This window comes from Podarcis melisellensis (assembly GCF_964234715.1).
Source record: "Podarcis melisellensis genome assembly, chromosome: 10".
Classification (NCBI taxonomy): domain Eukaryota; kingdom Metazoa; phylum Chordata; class Lepidosauria; order Squamata; family Lacertidae; genus Podarcis; species Podarcis melisellensis.
The window spans coordinates 6703392-6727737 of NC_138542.1; the positions used below are offsets into that span (position 1 = coordinate 6703392).

Genomic DNA, 24346 nt, shown 5'->3' on the forward strand with positions numbered 1-24346 from the left:
TTCTTCAGTCTTCAGAAGGTAGCTGGAAGTGGGGAAGCAGAAAAAGCTCCTCCTTTCCTTCCACTCTGCAGTTTTAATCTGAAATCTTAGGTGCAGTACTGCACCCAGAGCTCGGAAACTGCTTGCGCTAATGAGATTCCCTGTCGCAAAATGTGCCTAGAATAATGGGAGTTTCGAACGCTGTTTAAAACCTGACACACCATCTCAATATGGACATCTGTCACTGAATACAAAAAAGAAGATAATCAGTGTATGAAAACCGCATGTGTGTGGGGTGAAGGGAAAATATATTCTGCTTGGTTAGTGGGCTGCAAATCAGCACAACTATGTTTTTCACATTCAAATTATCATGTGATTTGAATTTTCCATTCTTTGTTCATTCTTTTCATTTAATGAATGTAGCACCTTAGACACTGTTACAAAACTTCCCTGCTGGTTGTGCCTTCAACAGAGGGTAAAGAGAAGTGCAGGGCAGAGATGGTAAACGAGCACAGAAACAGGTTGAAAACAGGCTTTGGTCTTCTTGATTTCAGTTTACATTAATTTGGCTTCCTCTGGCCAGGGACACACTGATATTACTGGCACAGCCTGATTGCTAATCATGGAAATGCCTAGCCTGTCTGCTGGGTGGCCTGGGAGGAAGAATAATGGCTGGCAACAGATGGTGTAAGCTGATTTTATACCGCTTGCGACCACCAACTTGGGGTAAAGCATGGCATCCCTGTACAAATCAAGGCTGTGACTCAGGATTCCGTGTGGTTGCAGAGAAAAAAAATAGTACATGAGAAGCACAAACCTGGATTTCCATACTGCTTCCACTGGAGTAGTGAACCTGGGCCAAATGCCTCTCTAAGCCTCTCTACCTGGCCACCAGGACTCTCTCCAAACCTAGACCACATTCCTCACTGATTTGAACATCCTGGAGTATATTTTTTGCCTGACTAATTTGATAATACCTTTTCCTTGCCTTGACGTAGAATAGAGAGAAGTGTGGAGAAGCTACTGTACAAAGATAAAATTTACATTTACAGCTCCGCCTACGTTTGTCTCTGGCTCTGCCCCCCCACCCCAGCATGTGGCCCCTGGAAGGTTTCCCAAGAGGGAAAATGGCCCTTGGGCTGAAAACGTTTGCCCATTCCTTGTTTCCTGTATGGCACTTATCTATTGAATTGTGCCATAGTATTGGGCTTGGGTACCTGCATAGGGACGCAGGTAGCGCTGTGGGTTAAAGCCTCAGCGCCTAGGACTTGCCGATCAAAAGGTCGGCGGTTCGAATCCCTGCGGCGGGGTGCGCTCCCGCTGCTCGGTCCCAGCGCCTGCCAACCTAGCAGTTCGAAAGCATCTCCGGGTGCAAGTAGATAAATAGGGACCGCTTACCAGCGGGAAGGTAAACGGCGTTTCCATGTGCGGCTCTGGCTCGCCAGATGCAGCTTTGTCACACTGGCCACGTGACCCGGAAGTGTCTCCGGACAGCGCTGGCCCCTGGCCTCTTAAGTGAGATGGGCGCACAACCCCAGAGTCTGTCAAGACTGGCCCGTACGGGCAGGGGTACCTTTACCTTTACCTTTACCTACCTGCATAGGTGTACAGCGCACACTGGCCTGAGAAATTAGGGTGTTAATTCATGGAAATGGGCTTAGGAACATACGAAGCTGAGTCAAACTATTGGTCCATCTAGCACAGGGATGGGGAAATTGTGGTCCTTCCGACATCATCTTTGACCACTGGCCATGCTTGCTGGGGCTGAAGGGAGTTGAAGTCCTACAACATCTAGAGGTTCACAGGTTCCTGACCCTTGATTTAGCCCTGTTTTGATAGCGCTTGGAGATGTTGGGACCTTTTGCCTGCAAGCCATGTGATCTACCACAGAGCTACAGCCCCTTCCAAAGGAAAGTGGAAAAGAATATTTGTTTCCCCAATTAGCTGAAAGGAGTCTTTGAAGAGGATTATGAATGTAAATCAGCACAACTCGTCTTTTGCTTCTTTGAAATGCAGTAGGTACAAAGTACACCTCCAGATGCCACGATGCTGTCATAATTGAGCGCTTAATCGTCAGAGGTCTAATTCTCCTTTGATTCACGGAGCTAACTCCCAGTGACACAAAATGGAATGTGCATTCATGTGCAAAAAAAGGAAAACAACTTCATTAGTGATCATTCAGCTATCGGAAGACATGGTAAAAACAAACAAAAAACATTTGGGATTATTTGGTTATAAGATGTTCCAGAAGCAACCATGTGGGAAACAGAGATTTGGCTACATTTCTTCCTATATACATAAAAATATAAGGCTGTCATTGTGCAGCCCTCATTGAAGGATTTGTAGTGCTGCAACACAATCCTGGATTTGCATAAAATCAGGGTTTGGTAGGAGAGCAAAGGAGGTTGCACAACAGCAGGACCCTGAGAGGAGGAAAGTGGCGGTGTAAAACAATGGCGGAAGTTTGAGTAAAGTAGGAATGGAAAGAACTGAGAGGAAAATGATGGTTTTAAACAACTCAAGATTTGAGTAAAGTACCTTCACACAATGGAGTATTTGAAGGCTCTGCATGTTTTATCTTTAAAAACATGAGGCAGCTGAGGAATGCAAGAAGGAGATGTTTGAGTACAGTGAGAAGGGAGGGATACTAAAAGGGTGCAATGGCTCTTTTAAACAATGGCAGAAGTTTAAGTAGAGCTGGGGTGGAGGATCACTGAGAGGAAATGGCTGTTTTAGACAACAACAGAGGTTTGAGCAGGGATGCAAAAATACTGAGAGGAGAAAAGTGGCTGTTTAAAAAAACATTGACAGAGGTTTGAGTAACTGAGGGGAGGGGGAAGTGGCAGTTTAAAATAAGGTTTGAGCACAGCAAGAAGGGAGTTGGGAATGGTTTTGTTGTGTTAGATTTTTGTTATTAGCTTCTGTGTTGCACCCATCTCTGCTATTTCTGTGGGATAACCATTCTCTGCTGCTATATGTTTGTGGCATTGAAAAAAACAGGTATAAAATTAGAATGATTGGCATCCAGAAATTCTTACTTTATATCTATTTTTTCCCCTTTTCACCAACAATTTCTCTTCGGTAAAACTGTTTAAAAAACAACAACCCCTCAAAGTCTTAAATTTTTTTATTGAAACTTTTCAGCATATAAAATACAATAAAAAACAGATTAATCTAAAAAAAAAGAAATCAACAAAAAAGATCTTAACCCTTGTCTCACATTAAAGGAAACGGACCCTCCCAGCTCTCACCAGGGAAGTTTTCCTTTATTTTCCCAGTTTCCCATCCTGGAAAGTCTTTCCTTCCCTGCTTCTCACACAGGGTCTTTCACCTCCCATCTATCACCTTCCCGTGTGTACCCTCATTAACACAGAGTAAAAGGACCATTAGGTCCAGTCGCGGACGACTCTGGGGTTGCGGTGTTCATCTCGCTTTATTGGCCGATGTACAGCTTCCGGGTCGTGTGGCCAGCATGACTAAGCCGCTTCTGGTGAACCAGAGCAGCGCACAGAAACGCCGTTTACCTTCCCACTGGAGCGGTACCTATTTATCTACTTGCATCTTCGTGCTTTCGAACTGCTAGGTTGGCAGGAGCAGGGACTGAGCAACGGGAGCTCACCCCATCGCGGGGATTTGAACCGCCGACCTTCTAATCGGCAAGTCCTAGGCTCTGTGGTTTAATCCACAGCACCACCTGCGTCCCTTTAACCCAGAGTAGATGACCTCAGAAAACAAAGCCAAACACAAGCAAAAGTAGATAAAAGAAGAGAAAAAGAAAACACAAGAAATAAAATCTCAAGAAATAAAAAGAGAGAGGAGAGAGAGAAAATTAAAGAGGACTTCTGATTCTCCATATATCATTATCCATATTCTCCATATATCATTATTATTCTCCATTATATCATTATCATCAGAGTGTTCACTCCAGAATGGTATCCAGCTGTATTCCAAGGTAACATCCAGCTATTCTTCAATCTGCTGGGTGGTCTTTTCCCAGTCTTCAAACATCTCAAGTTCATTCATTTTCCTTTCCATACAAAAAATCCAAAGTGGCCCTTCAATTGTTATTATCGCTAGATGTTATTCAAACCCAGTTCCATAACTTCCCATCCCATTTCCTGTTGGCCATGATTTTCCATCATAATTTAGAAAATTCCTTCCATGCTTCTTCCACCCTTTTTCCAGAATAATTGCCAGAGGCTTGATGACTTTTTCCTCTGAATTCAACTTGTACACAGGATCCTCTCTCTCTCTCAGCTCTGCCTCTGCCATCTCAAGAGGTTTTTAATGTCTCTGTCCATGGTTTCATTCCACTTCTCCAGCATCACAACTCCATTGTTTGTCTGTTTCATTCCTCCAGAAATTCTCCATTCCATCATCTGCTACCATTCTACTCTTATGTTCTGGCAGATCTTGATCAGTAATATTCCCCAAAGGTTTTTGCTCTAATCTTTCTCTGATCCACAATTACTTTGACTGAAAATTTTATACCTGAGTTCTGTAAATGTACCCCAATAAGCTGTGGGATTTGAGATTTGCGTTCCAAAGCCATTTGCAGATTGAGATAATACTATACAATGTAATAAAAATGCAGTTTTCCACTACAGAAGCAATACAAGGGGAAGATTATGAGCAACTGCTCGGTTTATCCATACTGGCAGAAACATTGCATGGTTGCTGATGTGCACACTATCTAACTTTAAAAGCACACTGATTTCATTACCAGCACATTATGTTCTTTAATGTCATTATTAGAAGTATTAGTCACAGCATCTGAGCATCAAAAAGAAAACATTAGCCAACCGTATTTGATTCCCAGAATTAATACCACTTTCAAAAAATGCAAATAACAATATTCTAAAAATTACCCTTCACCAGAAGTAATCTTTGTTAGTATTTAAAATACTGTTTTCAGTCCTTTGAGTGGGAGCAAAGTGCAACTTTCTTTTCTTTTCTTTTTCAGATGTACACCTTGTAGTGTGATGAAAGCAGCTCAACATCTCACTGTGACATTTCCCCCCATCAATATTCACTATCATAGGAATATTGGTGCATAGGAAGTACACATGAAGATAAAGACATGTGTTCGCATGTGAAAACAGAACATATTACCCTTTCACTTAAAAAGACATAGGTTCATTCCAACAAAATTGAACAAGCTTTGTAAGTGTTACGCTCTCATAACATTTTGCATGATTACAGCTCACATGCAAGTTCTCTTTGAGAGTTCATTCCAAATGTATCTATTAATCTCCAGGTTCAAGATGTGTAAGACATCACCACCACCAACTGCAACACAAAGTTTTGCAGAAGACAGCTATGTCCAGGGCTAAATGACTGATGCTGCATGATATCATCAAGAAACCTTCCTATCCATCCCACATACTCTATCACTGGTTAAATCTCCCCCCTTTTATTAATATGGGATTGTCTTGGCATCCGTCTTCCTCAAGAGACAATGGAGTGCCAGTGGAGTCAAATCACTGCAATAGCAGCACTGAAGTGACATCCCTGGGGTACAAACCTGGGCAGCGTGTCTGGAGCTCCTGGGCTGCCCAGAGGACAAGACTCACTGATGTGGTCCAAAGGAAAGCAGAGCAAGACATTTGGCACCAGCTTGGCTGCAGGAGTTGCTGGAAGGAGGCATACAAGGGTGTAAGGGGAGGCATACTACCTCTGGTGGACAACAGGTTGTGCTCCTTCTGGGGTACTTTGTCCACCTGTGGCTCCCACCCTGCACTCAGCTCTCACCTGTCACTCCTAGAAGCTGTCAGCAACTTATACCAATGGTTTCAGAGAGACTTTGTTTTACTGGCTGAGTTTTACCGCCTTGGCTGTGAGTCCTGGAAGAACTACTCCTTGCTTTGCAGGCCTTTTCCTACCTGGCTTTGGCGGGGGCAGGGCCATATCTGATTCCAGCTGCGAAAGCTGAGGCTGCTGAACAGACTCCTTGACTCTTTTGCATCTTTATATCTTATTACGATTAACGTGGACATTGTTTGATTTGGTTGTGTACTTTTGATGTTTTATTGCTTATGACGACTGTTTGTAATTATGTGATTATTATTTTTAATGTTGTAAGCTGCCTTGGGCAAAGTTTGAACTACGGAAAGGTGGTATACAAACAAAATTACGTATGCATAATTGAGTCCTAACTAGAAAATAAGTTTTCACATCTATAAGGCTCCAGCAACACCCACTGTATAGCTCACAGCTGGCTTTATATTGCCCACTGTTTTTGGTTTATGTATAAATGGTGAGACTTATTATTAGCATTAGGTCTTTAGGAGAGGACTTCTGTCATGGTAATGAGTACATACGTTAGGTGGATTCTCTAAACGGAAGAACATATGCTTGACAAATCCCAATAGTCATGAAAAGGACAAGCTATTGTGAATTCCAGACAAAAGACTACATGCCAGGAAATTTCAATGCCAGCTGTTAACAGGAGTACAGCACAAAGAGGTATATATTTCATATTTTATTTAAATTTTGTTGAATCAGAATATAACTTTTAAGTGCGTCTATAAAAAGAAAGGGAACTTAATGGGCTCAAGTGAGGCAGATGATCTCTTTTTCACATCTTTATTTATTTCTTCAGGGCTTCAAAATTTCTCCTGACTCTCTCTAATGCATGTTATTAGCTGTGTTGTGTTCCGACCCATGTACATGACACACTCTTTCTATGCCAATAAAGGAGATTTATTGATTGGTGGTATGGCTTACAATCCATAAAGAAGGCTGATCGCCGAAGAATTGATGCTTTTGAATTATGGTGCTGGAGGAGACTCTTGAGACTCCCATGGACTGCAAGAAGATCAAACCTCTCCATTCTGAAGGAAATCAGCCCTGAGTGCTCACTGGAAGGACAGATCATGAAGCTGAGGCTCCAATGCTTTGGCCACCTCATGAGAAGAGAAGACTCCCTGGAAAAGACCCTGATGTTGGGAAAGATGGAGGGCACAAGGAGAAGGGGACGACAGGGGATGAGATGGTTGGACAGTGTTCTCGAAGCTACAAACATGAGTCTGACCAAACTGCGGGAGGCAGTGGAAGACAGGAGTGCCTGGCGTGCTCTGGTCCATGGGGTCACGAAGAGTCGGACATGACTAAATGACTAAACAACAACAACATGGCTTACAATGTGATCATGTATGCATTTCAATTGGGTTTACTCCCAGATACTTAAACAGGATTGCAGTGTTGATAGCTGTATTTTCCTGTAGCAGAAAAGAAGTTGTTCATCTATTATACATGTTATGCAGATTCATTCAGCAATTCATTAAGAGATTGTGTGCTTAAGGGACATAAGAAGAATCTTACAGGAACAAAGCAAAGGCCCATCTAGTCCAGGATCCTGCTCTTACAGTGGCTGACCAGATGCCCCTGGGAAGTCCATAAGCAGGTCCTGCGTACAACTGCACTCTTCCCAATTGTGATTCCCGGCAACTGATATACAGAGGTGTGCTGCCTTCAATACTGGAGGTAGAAAATAGCCATTGTGCCCAGTATCCATTGAAAGCCTTATATTCTATGAATTTATAATTCTCTTTTAAAGCAGTCCAACTGGCAGCCATCAAGACATACTGTGGGAGTGAATTGTCCTTTAAGCTTCCTGCTCCTATCCTAGAGATATATTTTCTCTAGATAAAATATATGGAGGAGAAGCAGCAGCACATGCTATCTATCTGGAATAACCAGAGACATCTAAATTCGTAATTAAATTTTTTTTGGGTGGGTTGGAATTGGTTGGGAAAGATTTGCTTTTCCATTCTGCCTGCAAAGAGTCCCATGGAACAGATTTGCAAACTGTTAGATGAAGTGGAGTTGCTGCAACAAAAGATATCAAATAGCGTATTTGATATCTGACACTGCATTTGGGTAGCATTTGAAGACATCCCTGTAGCTGCAGATAAAACTGCAGTTTGAGCTAAAGCAATTAGCAGGTGAAATGTCCATGCTGTGAAATGGTTCACTTGCAAATCAAGCTGCTGTTCAAGGCAAACAGGAAAACTAGACTGGGGTGCTGTTGTTGTTTCCTAACCATCTGACAACAGCGCTCAAATAATTTGTTTTATGGTGGGCTAGAGTTTCTTAAGAATTCCTGGGTAAAATACATTAAATACATGCAAAGTAGTATTAAATTATGATGTTCGTTGCTAAATATTTACTCACCTCACCTCACCCCAGCCCTGTATTTTAAATTGGGAAATATGGCTGATACTGGTTTCTGCTTTCACCTGGGCTGCGGAAGACATTTGCTTAGCATTAAAGCTCTGGTGTGAAACTATTTTTATAAGAACATCAGAAGGGCCTTTTTAGATCAGACAGTCACCAAGGGCCCATCTACTTCCGTATGCTGTATATACCAGTGGGCAGCCAGGGGCCTCTGGGAAGCCTAAACCTCATGCATGAAGGTAACAGCTCTCCCTAACATCTGGTATTCAAGGGGAGAAGTGTTCAAAGTCAGCAAGTGCTGCTTAGCTATCACTGCTAAAAACCTCTGTAAAACCTATTTTCCTTCCTTTCCCAACCCTCTGCTTTCCCACGGTCTACCCTTTTTGGACAGCGTGGTCATCGAGAGAGAGGAAAAACTCCAGGTGTCCCCAAATAAGGATTTGTTCCAAATGCATTGGGCTTGGAATAAATTTCATTTCAAGCACTTTGTCCCCCCTTTCCCATTCTTGCAGTTAGTCTATTTCATAGTCTGTAAGCTTACAGAAAGCATTAGTACAAGTTCACTTACTTTCTATGCAGCACCTAGCATTTGGTGTGCTTTATAAAAACTGTTAGGGACGCGGGTGGCACTGTGGGTTAAACCACAGAGCCTAGGGCTTGCTGATCAGAAGGTCGGTGGTTCGAATCCCTGCGACGGGGTGAGCTCCCGTTGCTCAGTCCCTGCTTCTACCAACCTAGCAGTTCGAAAGCACGTCAAAGGGCAAGTAGATAAAAAGGTACCACTCCGGTGGGAAGGTAAACGGCGTTTCCGTGTGCTGCTCTGGTTCACCAGAAGCGGCTTAGTCCTGCTGGCCACATGACCTGGAAGCTGTACGCCGGCTCCCTCGGCCAATAAAGCAAGATGAGTGCCACAACCCCAGAGTCAGTCACAACTGGAACTAATGGTCAGGGGTCCCTTTACCTTTTACCTATAAAAACTGTTATCCAGCCTATCTAAGATAGTGGGCACTGTCACATCTGGTGGCAGTGAATTTCATGTTAACCTCTGAACACCATGAAATATCACCTCCTCTGATTCATCCTGAAGATGCAGCTGATCCATTTCACTGAATGAGCCTGAGTTCTAATAGTATGAAAAGAGACATCTCTTCATACCCACTCTTCCCTTGCCTTTTATTTTTGGCATAAAGGCAGAATGTAACATAAGGTAACATTCTTAGGGCTGCATCTAGACTAAGTTGGTTGCACCTAGTTCCCGCTAAAATCAATGGGACTTAACTTAGTTGTGGTTAACTTTTCATCCTGATTTCAATGTGACTAACTTACAGCACATTCCTAATTGACTCAGCTATACAGCTGCAAATAAAACATTTTAAATGTGCTGTAAAGTACAATATACAAATGTGACACTAGATGGTGATAGTAAGCAATGCCAAATTCAATCTATTTTTCAAAAGGTTTTTGCATTTTCACACCATTTTTTATGTGTGTGTCGATTCCACCTATGTCTACTCAGAAGTAAGTTATATTGAATTCAGTGCCGCTTATACCCAGGTGAGGTAGGAATGCAGCCTTTGTCAGAATCCAGCCCTCAGATTTTATTAACTGAATAAATGTGCATGCAAGCGTTTAGTATAGCCTTGTATTTAATCACTAACTTCGTAACCATAGGTGACAAGGAACTGCATGCAGGTGAGATGCATTTAGGTGCTGCAGAGGAGAGACAGAGATGCTATGCCTTCTGTGCTTAGCACAGAAACCAATTTTTCCATCCCTTTCCTGCCAGTCTATTATTATTTTTTTGTATCTTTCTTATAGTTACAATAATAAATTTATTATATTTTTATCCTGTCCTTTCTCCAGGCAGCTTAGGAGGGCCTTCATGTTTTTTCTCTTCCCAACCATGTCCTAACCTCATAATGTGTTGTGAGTTAGGAAGCATGAATAATACTGACTGGCTCAAGGTCTGCCTAAGCTTTATGGCTGAGCGGAGGTTTTAATCCGAATCTTCCCAGCCTTCTCTTAGGCCTGCTCTATATCTGCCACATTATTAACAGCAGCAACAATAGGCCACACAAGCTGCTAATCAATTAATTTTTTCATTCAACCAAGCCATTATTCCAAATGTACGGCTTCTTCCCAGCAATATGTACCGTATATATCGTGTTAAGAGAGATGGAGAAACAAGAAAGGTAAAAGAACAAAAGATGGTTTTAACGCATATACATTTCTAAAGGAAGAATGTTTACAAAAACAAAATAGAATCATAGAATCATAGAGTTGGAAGAGACCACAAGGGCCATCGAGTCCAACCCCCTGCCAAGCAGGAAACACCATCAGAGCACTCCTGACATATGGTTGTCAAGCCTCTGCTTAAAGACCTCCAAAGAAGGAGACTCCACCACACTCCTTGGCAGCAAATTCCACTGTCAAACAGCTCTTACTGTCAGGAAGTTCTTCCTAATGTTTAGGTGGAATCTTCTTTCTTGTAGTTTGGATCCATTGCTCCGTGTCCGCTTCTCTGGAGCAGCAGAAAACAACCTTTCTCCCTCCTCTATGTGACATCCTTTTATATATTTGAACATGGCTATCATATCACCCCTTCACCTCCTCTTCTCCAGGCTAAACATGCCCAGCTCCCTTAGCCGTTTCTTGCATTTGGGGGAAAGTCAAGGCTCTGAAGCCTATGCACAGTGTCTTATAGACAGTAAACTATAGGCTCTCTGGCATTAAACCTCCAGAGGCACCTCTCATCCCTTTGCCAGGTCATTTGGACCTGGACCTGTGCCAAAGTAGCATGTTAGTTACTGAACTGAAAGCAGTACATAATCAGGGCATGGGTTTCATTTACAGCCTGGAATTGCTTGAGTGGTGTTGGCTAATCTTTGTCGCTCCTCCCTGATCCACGGGAGAGGAAGTGTAGCAGCAGAAAAAGCATTTGTTGCAGCACAAAGTATTTTGCTTGATCTTTGACTAGTGATGTAGCAGTCTCTGAGGGTTTGTTGCAATGAATATGACTTGCAGCAGCCCCAAGGCTGTTCTAAACTCTGCCACTGGCTCTTTTGTCTCCTAGGTGTGCCAGGACAGGTGGCTCAAATATCATATTGCCTCCTCCATTCCCTTAGCTGTACCGAACAGGGCATGAAAGGTGATTGAATTATTCTCCCCCCAAGGTTCTTCATTTCAGCAAAATTACTGACAATAATTGGCACTTGCGAAGGATTAAGGAGGAACAACCAAAGATGGCTACAGGAGATTTTGCAAACAGTTATATCTGCCTTATTTATGTGTACAACAAAGCAAACGGCAGAATCTTACCTAAAATATCATGGATATGAGTTCTCAAGGCCAGTATGTTGAAGAGATATACAAACATTGCTTCAGTCTTGAAGAACAAAGAGCTATTACATAGTAAATCCAACCCAACCATCTGGAGTGGGATCTAAAGATTAATACCATAGCTGAGGATGCATGTTTGTCAGAGCTGTAATGGATTTTCCAACTTATACAAAATTCTCCATGACTTTTCGCAGCTGAGAGCATGGAAAGCTGCCCAGGTATGTGTGGGAGCTAAAACAGTAAGAATGCTTATAATGTCATTAATGTTGTTTTCCTGGGTTAGGAGGCCTCAGTGATTCTATTATATTCCCTGTATATTGGAATGAAATACAGATATAGCTGGCAAAATACCTGGCTGGTGCTCTGGAAGGAGCTGTGGGAGGAAGACAGCTCTGATTAGGAAGTAGGCAGTAGTCTTCCTCCACCAATATTCCCACGTGCTTTTTGGATTTAAAAATAAATAAATAAATGATAATATGGCAATGACAACTGTTGCTTGCTCGTTAAGGCAATGAAGGTGAATAGGTTTTACATTTTACCTATGTTTTGTGGGACTTTAAAATGTATGATTTTTTTCCCCCTATGGCTCTTCATAAATTTACCCTGAAAAACCAATTACACTACTTTCATCTGAACCAGCAGAGACAAATACACAATAGGATTACCCATGTGGGAATTTGGCTAGCGTACTTAGCCTTAGTCATTGCTCGGCCAAAAAAACTGGATGAAGTTTTGTGGATGAAACTAAAGTAAGTTTTTAGTGCTAACAATTTCAAGAGAGTTCTGAAAATCATGGGAATCAGAACACTAGGGGCGGGGCTATGTGAGTACTAAATACACAGATTTCATTTCCTTGCTCCTTCTGGATTTTGGACTTAAGTCATATATCAAATCTTCTTAAAATGGGAAACTCAGGATTTCTAAGAAACTAAATACATCAAAGGATTTAAGAATAGCACTCAATAAGGTTTCAAATAAAATATCCAAGATTAGTGGCTATATTATTTTAAAACTGATTTTAAAAAACAAACAAACATAGGTACTGTACATACAGACAAGGCTCCATTTGCCATTCTCCACCTTGGTCCCCAATTAGGCTTTGGAACAACACTATAATTTTTAATCATTATTGATCTCCGTGAGATGGCCTCCTTTTTAGCAAGGGCAACGGGAATGAAATTGGACAATTTGGCATGAAGTCTAACATTGAAAGTTGCACACTCCTATTAATTTCAGTGTCAGCTTTAGCTGACCAGGTCAGTCACAGCTAATAGGAATTAGACTGGTGCCTTGGGGGGAAATATGTCTTGACCTGGTAATCAAGTCAAACTGCAATTGGTCCTCCAGGGAGGCATTGCCTTGTTGCTTTTGAAGATGCCAAAGGATCTTGAGTCTCTTCAACTCTAAAGAAAGCTTTTTTGTTCAGAGCCAAATATCACAGGTCAGCGGTTTTCAATTTGTGATCATGGGAATGCTGGAGCTCTCTAGAAACTTAGCAGGAGTTCCATGGTGGGGTCAGCAATAGCAGATAAGGTCCCCAAAAGTCAGCTGCCTGGCTACTATAGTTTTATTTACTTTCTTTATAATCCACTTTTCATTGTTCACGCCACCCCAATTTCCCCCCTGCAATGTTCTGATGCAGGGAAAAGTTGTGTGTATTCTAGGGCACATTCTCATACACAAAAGTGAAAATCACAGCAAGGCCCAACAGTGTTCTGTATCATTAAATTCACATTGCAGCCAGTCCTTTCTGCTCTTCACCTTGAAAGGCACACCGTGGGATTACAGCATAATACACAGAAGGGGTACGTTTATTTTGCTCAAAAATCCGCTTCTAGAAGCATCAGCTCAGGTGTGAAAATCTGAAAATGTTGAGCAATGAAATTCTCAAGCAACCTGAAATACTTGCAAGAGTAATCCTTCATGCACTGTATTCATAAAATAAACTTGTTCTGGAACGCTACTGCTACTTCCTAGGATGCACAACTCAAATTGCATTTCTACTGCCCTTTTCAATACATAACATTTGCCTCTCTGTATGTACCATCATGAGCATTTTGAAATGCTTGCCGTTGCCTTTGATTCTGAAGAAAAGCAAGTGCCCTCTTTCCCCACTTTCTCTCTGCATTATCAAAAAAGGTTTACTGCAGTGGCATCTGCCAAATCAGTCAATTCATATAAATAATAGAACAAGCCTCTGTTGTTTCTCTACTGACACAGTAGCAACAATTGAGTCCTTTCCAGCAGAGAAATCATGTTCTTACATTCCATACTCTACCTTGTGTTGCTTATATTTGGGTTACCTATGGAATATTGATTACATATGTAACTACTATTTAAAACCTTGATTTTGTTGTTGAATGGCTTTCATAAAAGGAGATAGTGAATGATGTCATTTGTAATGGTATGCATGCATGCTTACTTGGAAGTAAGTCACACTGTGTTTAAATGAGTTTACTCCCTAGTCAGTGAGTTGCAGCCCAACTCTAACTTGTATCCCTCTTCTAAGAATGATAGGCAGTTTACACCTAACCCAAACATTTAGAATGACAACTTGGTCAATAAATACTATATGTTTGCCTTGCTGATAGTAATGAACTACAGTCGTACCTTGGTTCTGTAACGACTTGCAACTCGAACATTTTGGCTCCCAAATGCCGCAAACCCAGAAGTGAGTATTCCAGTTTGCGAATGTTTTTTGGAAGCTGAACGCCTGATGCGGCTTCCAATTAAGTACAGGAAGCTCCTGCAGCCAATTGGAAGCCACACCTTGGTTTTTGAACGTTTTTGGAAGTCAAACAGACTTCTGGAACGGTTTCCATTCAAAGTACGACTGTATATCTATATATATATTGCATATTGAGCAGTTTACTGGCATAGTGATCACAGAATGTGATCTGTGAGGTAGAACGTCGCTGGTTAAAGTTGTATCTCTTCACCAAGTGGCCTTAGGCAATCCAATATGCTGCTGGCCACAGCTAGCCCAACTGCAATATGAGGACAATAGAATGGACCTACCATTTATAAGTGTTGTAAGGATTATTGAGATGGTGTATGTCAGGCATTGGCCCTCCAGCTGTTTTCGGACTACAGTTCCCATCATCCCTGACCACTGGTCCTGTTAGCTAGGGATGATGGGTGTTGTAGTCCCAAGACAGCTGGAGGGCCAAGTTTGCCTATTCCTGGTATATGTGAACTATTTTAGATTCAAAAGAGATACTTAAATTGCTATGTATTTAGTAAGCTAGAATGTGGCATTTTCAAGAAATCTTGGAGTCTATAGGTATTTTTGGAAGCCCTGTAATATGTCCCAAAAGCAAAACGGGGTGGGGGAGAGGCATTGAATGCAAGAATAAACCAAAGAGACAAGGTGCCCATAATGCTGCTATTGTCCAACAAGTTTTAGAAAGAATGAATTCCGTCAAGGAATCCTTATTATTGGCACTTTGATAAGTTTTTTCTTTTTTCCTGTTGTAATACATCTCTCCAGCAAAACAAGGCCAGCTGGCTGGAACACAAGGCAGGTTCCCCCCCCCACACACACACAGAAGCCCCCCTTCCCAGTTGTGGAATCCCCTCCCAAAGGAGATGAAGCTTGCTCCATTTCTGATGGCCTTTAGGCCGGTACTGAAAACATTCTTATTCTGCATGACTTTAAAATGTTTTTTAGATATATTATTTAAGATTGTAACACTGCTTCATTTGATGTTAAGGTTTTAGTTTTGACTTTTGTTACTTGGTGGTAGTTTTTTTAGTTGTTTTTCGACTTTGGTTTACCTAAAATAAATAATTTTCTTCTTTAAGTTACACTTCTGATATTTGGATTCACGAGCCATAAACCCGCTGCTTACCCTTGGAAAAACATTGCTTGTTGCTCTTTCATCCCCATCTCTAAAATGGTATCACTGCACACTCATGGGGTTGCTGTGAGAACAAAGTAGATAAGCACCCTCCTTCAGTGACCCTTATCAGGTGCAAGGACTGTGATGTGCACTATCTGGTAAAATCAGTGGCACAAAGCAAAATAGTGATCTACCAAATCACAAACAGCAAACATAATGTTGGGTGGTGGGGCGGAAATGTGTCCAAGATGTAGGTATGATTAAAGGAGGAGTCCTAAAGAATTAGGCTTCATGATGCCTGGCTTATGCCCTACCATTGGTCACCAATGCTGAATGATGTTTCTAAACACAAACTTACATAGTAAACATTCCATCACAATCCAGACAAACATAAACTCTTTTGTGAGCAATTGGATTTAAGCTGCCTAGTCACCGGCAAGATTGCAGCCATGTAATGAGTAAACCCAGTGCTTCTCACTATAAACTGAAAAGCTACCCAGCAGAAAGGAAAATTGCATCACAGCTTGTCCACAAAACAGCCGTAGGCATTCTCAAAATATAACTCTACAAAAGATTTGTGTTTGTCTTTGCTCCTGCACTCATGCTACATGGTGAATGAGTTCTGTCAAATTCTTAAAATCTGAAAAAGGAAACTGATAGAACCAGTTTCTGACAGGTGCGTTGGAAGGAGTTTTTCCCCCAAACTAAATGGTTGACTTGGAAAAGGGAAGGGCTACTTCTAATCACAGGAAAGTTAGGTATCACTTTTACTAGTTTCAATGTACCAGACAGCATTTTATGCAAGAAGACTGGCAACTTAGTGCTCATGAGCACAGGAGGGGGGGAAATACTCCTGTTTCAAATGCTCCTTTGCTAATCACCATAGGCAACCTCTTCTGATCTTCAAGAGCAGCTCCAACCCATAGAACAGAATAAGAATACCTTTCATCTATTGTATTTAAATGTTTTGTACAGCCAACTGCCTACGACAAAAGACACATTGTGTAAGCACAAATCTCTCTTTGAGAGCCTGGTAAGTACTCAACACACTATTGGGTGACAAAGAAACAGAACCCAGAATATGGCTTTGCAGATGAAAAGCAGGGCTCTAGATACAGGAACAGGACTGGGCCTTAATGGAATGGATATCTGGAGCAGATTGTTATGAAGTAGCTCTGTGCTCCCCCTGAGACAATGCGTGTGACTTGGCTTTGCTCTGAGTAATGAGTACATCATTGTAGTAAAAAGAGGAAGCTGGAGCTGACCCCAGTACTTGCCGGCCAACCAAAAACTGGTTGCATATCCATAATTAAATCTCCATGAGAGCAGGGCCATATCTAATGCAACACACATCTATACTTTGGCCATTAGTCATTCCTTGTGAATGAATGGCTTGCCTAGAACTTGCTTGCATGGAAGTGCGTGTAAGAGAGCCCCAACAACAGGAAGTGTGAAGTTGAGAAGCAGGAGGGAGAACTGATTCTCTACTCCCAATTGTTCTCCCCAGAAATTACTCCCTTTGTTTGGAACCCAACTTGCGCAGGGCAAGCAGCTTGGGGGGGTGGGGTGGGATGACTTGGAAAGAAGAAATGATAGGGAATTGATTACATGTCACACCACGTAACAACTAAGGTTGCCATATTTCAAAAAGTGAAAGATCTGAACACAAAAGTTGTCCAAAGTTGTTGAAGAAAATCGCCAAAATCAACACTGTAGACATTGTATGGCCACATTTGGACACAGTATGTCCACATGTCCTCAGACAGTATTCTAGCTATGTCAAGGAAATTCTGGGCATATGGCAACCCTAACAGCTAGCAGAGGTGAAGAAACCTACTTCTCTATTGGACATTATGCAACATTTGCATGCATTTCCCCTTTTTCTTTATAACCTCAGATTTATTACCATCTTGCATTTCATTTGACACAAATAAATATTAATATTTGGTTTAGAGGGAGTGGTATTGCATTTCTAGCTGCTCCAGGTGAAAACAGTGTTCCTGAGATCAGTGCTCAGAAATAGTTCCAAAAAAATGTGCTCAGGGACGAGGGAGGGGGTCATTTTGTTTTCTGTTAGGCCAGACTCTGTTACATCCAAAGAAATTAGAGGTTTCAGTGTTCAAGGATTTCACTCAATTCACATTTTTATGTGAGCTAACCTGATTTGGGAGCATAATGCTTATCATCATGCAGTTACCATTTTTCACACTTTTCCAATTTTGGGAGCATAGTTTTTGGCACCAAAAACACATTAAAATGCATATAAAGTGCATACCTTTGATTTAAAAAATGTATTTTAGGCTAAAAGTCATAATAAATGCATCTTTAAAAAATAAATTCAAAAAGAATGAAAACTTCCATGTTTTTTAAATTTTGATGCAGAAAGTGGATTGAATAGACATATGAATGAATGGAAATATGTAAAACTGGCACATACTGGAAACAGACTGACTAATCCCTCCCTCCCTAATTGAAAAAATAATATCCAGCGAGATGGTTTCAGGTCTGCCTTAAAACAAATGAGATGGCTTCCTAGACACCTCAAGTGCTGAAGAAAATAATAAAAGATGGAGAGAAATGCTTAGTTGCTTACAGTACTGATACTAAGAAGTCACATGAAGAGGGGAAAAAGGATTTCAAATCCTTTTTACTGAAAATGGAGGAAATGGAAGTAATGACTGTTAAAACCAGGACACATCTCTTTTTCAGCTTCCATTCAAGATGCTTCCCAAGAGATGACCTGCCAGAGGAAAATAGCCCATCTCCCTCTATTGGCTTTTGTAGATGTCAGCTACAGCTCTGGGAGAAGGTATTCAGGATGAGAGACATGGGCTTTCATTGTTCAAACCAGTGTAAGTCTCTCTCTCTCTCTCCAATGAAGAACTGAGTTCACTTAATGCCTGAAATTATCAAGATTGCTCTTCATTTTCCTTGGGTAGTTCTTGTATCGCATTAGCACAACAGAAACACATCAAATTACAGAGGAAAAATGTGGCTTTCAAACAACAGGAAGCATTCTCCTGCAGATGCAGATGGCGCTGACTGCTGATTCTCATTTTAAAGAGTCACATGCATTAAATCTCACACACAGAATACTCTGAGCTAACATTTCCCCCTAGCACATACTCAGAAAAACAACAACACTCTACTCTTGCTCAGGTAAAAAGAAGCATTTAAATCACTACTCAAAACACGTCAAACAGCACTATTTTTATGTCATAGTAAGTGGCTGTTTGTACAAATGAGCAGAACACTCTTAGGGCAGGATTACAGCATCCAAAATAAGGGATAAAAAATAAATAAATTGGCATCCCATATGGAGTTCCACCCCACCTCCTCCATAATGTGCAGTTAATGCCCTGAAATAGTTAATATGGGTGTTTCCTATACCACGATATAGATGGGGGGGCAGGGAGGAATTCAACATAGGGTTAACATTTTTGGTGACAGTCCTGAGTTTTCGATAGCCTATAGCTGCACCTTAGGAAACAGTGGCAAAAAAATATCTTACAGATTCCCTCATTTAAACCTTTCTTAATCTGCTGACATGAGAAATTCCCACGCTTCATGAATGCAAATCAGCCTCTCACTGATTACTATTTATCATATTCGTATTGCACTGTTCCCTCCAAACAGCTCAAGGCGGCATGCGTGGTCCTTTACCCCACCATTTTATCCTCACAACAACCCTGTGAGGCAGGTTAGGCTGAGATGCTGTGACTGGTCCAAGGTCACCCCGTGAGTTTCACGACTGGTATGTTAAGAGATGTACCTGATCCCCACCAGCTTTGGCTTTTAGCTCCCCCCCCCCCCAGTGAATAATTATTTTTGTAGCCATTTCTGCTTCCCTTATTGTCTTTCTCCCCCTTTTAATATGTATATATATTTTGTAAGATTTATGAACGCGTGCAAAATACAACCTATTCCGTCTTTGCCAAGACCAGCATCTGGGGACAGAGGCTACGGGAATGAAGCACAGATCCTGGAGCACTGATGTAATGCACTCCTAGTGACAAACACACGCAACGTCGGGAAGCAGGCATTCTGTACAAATTACAGCCTCTAGATAGTTTTCAAGGGCATCCCGATACAAATCATATTACATTTGTCAAGTCTCAAGGTTACATGAGCGCTAGTGACATCTGCAGGGGCAGGATTCCCACCCCCCCGACTCCTGCTTGTTTTGGCCCCAGAAGCAAAAAGACGAGCATAAAGTCTGCTGCCTCTCCCCAGCAGCCAGCAGAGCACAGTCATGGTCATCTCCCACGGCCTGGGACAAGTGGCAAGGATGTGATAAGACAAATAGTTCTCCATCTCCCTAGAAGGCGGTTGATGAAGAGAGGTCAGCCCCTGCAGCAGTCTGTTCTTACAGCCCAGCTACTGTGTCACTCTTCAAAGCATGAGGAGATCTTTGCTGCTTGGCAGCAAAGCAGGGAGAGGCAGGGCATGCATCTGGCGTGGCAAATGTATTTATTTATAATATTTATATCCCACCTTTCAGGAGCATAGCAAGTTGCCTTATACAAGCTCAGGCTAAATGTCTGTTTAGCTGTCATGGGCTGGTTGAACACAGAGGAGTGGTGGGAGATACTTTCCAAAGGAAGAAGGGAGTGATGTTGAGACAACCATGAATGGTGAGAAGGATTAGACTGGGAAGAAGAGGTGTTGGAGGCTGAAGATGTAGCATTAGCAGCAGGATTTAATGAAGGAAATGTGTCTGAATCTCTCCCACAGTGAACTACTTCAGTGTTTTTAACTGCAGCGGCACAATGTCTTTCTTCTGTGCACAGAGGGAAACATTGCGTCTCCCAGGGTTCCTGAAGTGTGCAGAATCTTTTTTTACTCAAACCCTGTTTGTTGTAACAGCAGACATTGTGCTAGTAATATCCAGGCCCTGGGCTCCATCTGATCTTTGAAATTCAGTTGTGTTGCTAGTTATGGGAAATATACTGCATGTTTTACATGTTGCCTGATGCATATTAAATGTACACATATTGCATCTTAGATTTATGGCAGCCAAGAATAATACTGGTTGAATGAAAGTCAAATGGCATTTCTTTGAAATACAGAACAATATTACCCCAATGTCGTTGTTGTTGTTTTTGGAATGTGCATAAACAGATGCGGATCCTGTGTAGAGAGGATATACTGTAAAACCTATCTGTGACAGTTCTTAATGCAACACTCACCTAACGTGAGGATTCTTGCAACTTATGTATTAAACATCATTCCTTATTTATGTTCAGTTACTTTCATATCAGAAACTCTAGTTGCAGATCAGTTTCAAGATACAAATCACACCCCTAACACAGAAAATGCAAAGTACAGAAGAATTAATATCACAGCCTTTAAACTATTCCTCTACAGTAGTTGGACAGTAAACAAGTCATTAATTCCTTCTGAACTATCCAAACTGCTTAAACAAAGTCTGTGTTGGGTTGCAGGTAGTTGTCATTTTGAGGGTTGCTGTGGGAATACATGTCATGTGGGCTGACACAAGTCGTTCACCAGAACCACAGTTACCCCACCATTCTGCCTCTCACAAAGAGAAAATGTGGCATAAATTCTATAAAGTTTTCCATAAAAAGCTTAGAAATATCCTACTCTGGAATAGATAGTCGCTGCTCAGCAGCTAATAATTACTGCAGGCTATCCATACATTTCTGTAGTGCTCAAAGTAAAGAAAGGCATGTGATTATTGGTAGCCATGTGGTGCCCTTATTCCAATAATTTCTCTCAAGGGGCCAAACCTCCAATTTACAGAGAGTGTCATGAACCAGATCCTAAGCAGCAACCTGTCAAGGGGCTGACAGGATGACCAGGTCATTCACAGGTCAGAGGGGGAGATGAGAGGCTAACATGCCATTAGTTTCTTTATTAATGAAAGAAAGAAAATTACAAGGAGGCTCATAAGGCAAACCCCTCTAATGAAGAAGTTGTTTGAACTGGCATGCAGCCCCTCCTTTGCTCTCCAGCCCTCTGAGTCAGGGCTCATCCCATGTAATCTTCTGCTATGGCAAACGAAATGAACCTCTCTCTGTGCTTGTCTGGCCCGTTTCTCAGCAACATGTAACATCCTTTGCAACTTCCTGGGAGTCAGTGGGGCCAAAGAGCCTTCAGCAGAGAGGCTGTCCTGCTGGTGCTGTGGGAGAGATGCAGGATCTGGCTCCACTCTGTCAGAGCTGCATCCAAACTGGAAACTTCATCACCCTGCCCTGTGCTGGGCCACTTGCCTGATTCTGCCTCTCCATCACCCCTCGTGCTTCCTGCATCTAGTACCTCCCCTCTTGTCCCCTCCTTTGAGGTGTAGATGATATCCAACCCCCAGAATCCAGGACCTAAGTCATCTTCTTCTGTGCCCTTCATGGGGAGCTCTTGCACGGGCAGCTCCCACCACTCTTCCTCATCCAGCCAGTCCCTTAACAAAGCCAGGACACTGGCAGAGAGGGAGGAATCAGCTATACCAGGAAGACCATAGGGGCCAGCTACTAAAGTACTGAATCCAAACCATGACACTGAGCTGGAGCCAGCCAGGAGCCCTTTGAACGAGAGACCCCTGGAGACAGTACTCACTGAAACAAATTCCTCTGAGGACTGTCCCCTCTTACACAGGGCCCTAGTGCTTACCAGAGCCTGCTCACCAGTGCAGGCCACAGCTGAAGAAGGAGCTGACTGACAGGTGTTGCAATGCTATGTTCTAGGCCACCTTTAAGGTACTCTACTCTTCAGGGACATGGGTGGTGCTGTGGGTTAAACCACAGAGCCAAGGGATTGCCGATCAGAAGGTCGGCAGTTCGAATCCCCGTGATGGGGTGAGTTCCCGTTGCTCAGTCCCTGCTCCTGCCAACCCTGCAGTTCGAAAGCACATCAAAGTTCAAGTACATAAATAGGTACCACTCTGGTGGGAAGGTAAACGGCATTTCCATGCACTGCTCTGGTTCGCCAGAAAGTGACTTAGTCATGCTGGACACATGACCCGGAAGATGTATGCTGGCTCCCTCGGCCAGTAAAGCGAGATGAGCACCGCAACCCTAGAGTCGTCTGCGACTGGACCTAACGGTCAGGGGTCCCTTTACCTTTACTCTTCATTAAGGAGGTGGGACCAGAAAAGCCAAAAAAGATTTCAGTTGAACTCCAGAGTCTTGACCTTCTTGAAGTGCCTTGCCTGCTTGAAGCTATCTAGAGCTGCAGTCACTGATCTCATTTGTCCAATGATTGACAGCTATGGAGCAATCATTCAACTGTGTTCAGTAACAGTTCAACATACAGATCTAGCAAGCTTTCCAAAAGTGACTGTTATCTAAACTTTTAAAAAATTCATTGTAGAACCCATAGCACAGTGGTGCAGAAAATGCTTTACATTAATAAAATCCCGGGTTCAATTGCCAATTAAAGGATTTTAGATACTGGTGTTGGGGTAAAACCTCCGTATAAGGCACTGGAGTGTTCCTGCCAGCCAAAATATGTGAATACGTGGATCAATGGCCAAACTTAGGATGAGGCAACTTCATATATTTATCCTTATGCTCATATCCAGCCAATATGACTTGGACCTCAACCTGTACTAAAATAGGTTAAAATATTAATGCAGAGTGAGACAGATTTTCCAGTTGATGCAAATCAGTTATAGTTTATACAACTGGTCAATAGAAAACTATAGTTAGGCTACCCAATTATCAAAATCTGCCATTGATGCAAATCAATGAATTGCTTTAAAAAAAACACACAATAAATTGTAGCTGTTGCATTGTACACAGGCATTTGAAATACAGTATGGTTCAACTATTCCTGTACTTTGCTTGTAAAACTCAACATTCTGAAATAAAATAAAAACAGCCTTCAGTTTATATTGTTTCTCTGTATACATGTTACATTTTTAGTGAATAAAAGCAAGACATTCACTGAAGAGTGCTATTGTTAGCATTATTGTTTTGACAATATGGCTGGTACAACTAGTCCATATGGTCTCTTATTGTCAATACACAACCTCAAACTTTCAACTTTCAGCTGCTGAAGATTCTCTCTTGCACACTGCCCAATTGTAGCTAAAAACTGCTTTCAGCCTTTGGCAAGAGTTCTCTTAGTAAGAGTTAATTTGCAGGAATGCAGAAACATAAAAGGTATTATGATATTGCCATTTGCTTTGCTAATTAAGTTAAGAGCTTGTTAGGATATCATTACAAACTCCTCCAACTTTCGCTTCTCTTTTCACCTGTTGTTGTGTGTGAACTCAGATAACTTGTGGTTTGTTTTAACTATGATTTAGGACAGGAAACCGTGGCCCTCCAGATTCTGTTAGACTCCACTTTCTAGCAGCCCCGGCCAGCATAGGCAATGGTCATGGTTAAGTGGGAGCCTGGGACATTTTCCCATTGTAGGCAAAACACCCCACCAATGCTGCCAATGCGCCCCCTCCCAGATCCATGCCCCCTCCCTGCTACCACATTGTCATTGGCACCACCACTGCAACTGCAGTATTGGCTGCAGCTGCACCTGTGCTGCCTCAATAACACTGTGGCGGCAGCAGGGGCTTAGTATTAGCAGTTAGGGCAAAGGGGCTGTGGCGGCAGTCGCATGAGCATGGGCAAAGTCATGTCAAGGTTGGCAGTGGTGCAACAGCGGGGGCAGGAAGGAGGTCAGATCTGCCACCTGAGGTGAAGCTCCGCCCTTGCCAAGGAAGATGGAAGCTGTCATCAAGCAATAACTGGAGATTTAAAGGTTCCCCACACCTGTTTTAGGGAAACAAGCAAACTTCAAACTGTATTTTCCTGTGCTAGCTTGTTTCTCTAAACCAGTGGTTCTCAAACTTTTTTCTCTAGACTACACTTTAAGAGTAAAAATTTGCTTGGTCCACACCATTTTTTTAAAAAAATGATATGAAATACATTGGGAAAAACAACAAGGATTGTCCTCAGTATCACACTTGATGCTCTTGCTCTCATTTTGAAAAGATATCTATCCATAATCTGCAGATTTTTTAAAAAAAGACACTATGTTGTACAACAACA

General features: G+C 42.1%; 1 protein-coding gene across 3 annotated transcripts in view; it reads right to left on the reverse strand.

Moving 5' to 3' along the window:
• RELN (reelin) overlaps positions 1-24346 on the reverse strand; it is a 300039-nt gene that overhangs the window by 187859 nt on the left and 87834 nt on the right. The gene's annotated exons all lie outside the window — the stretch shown is intronic.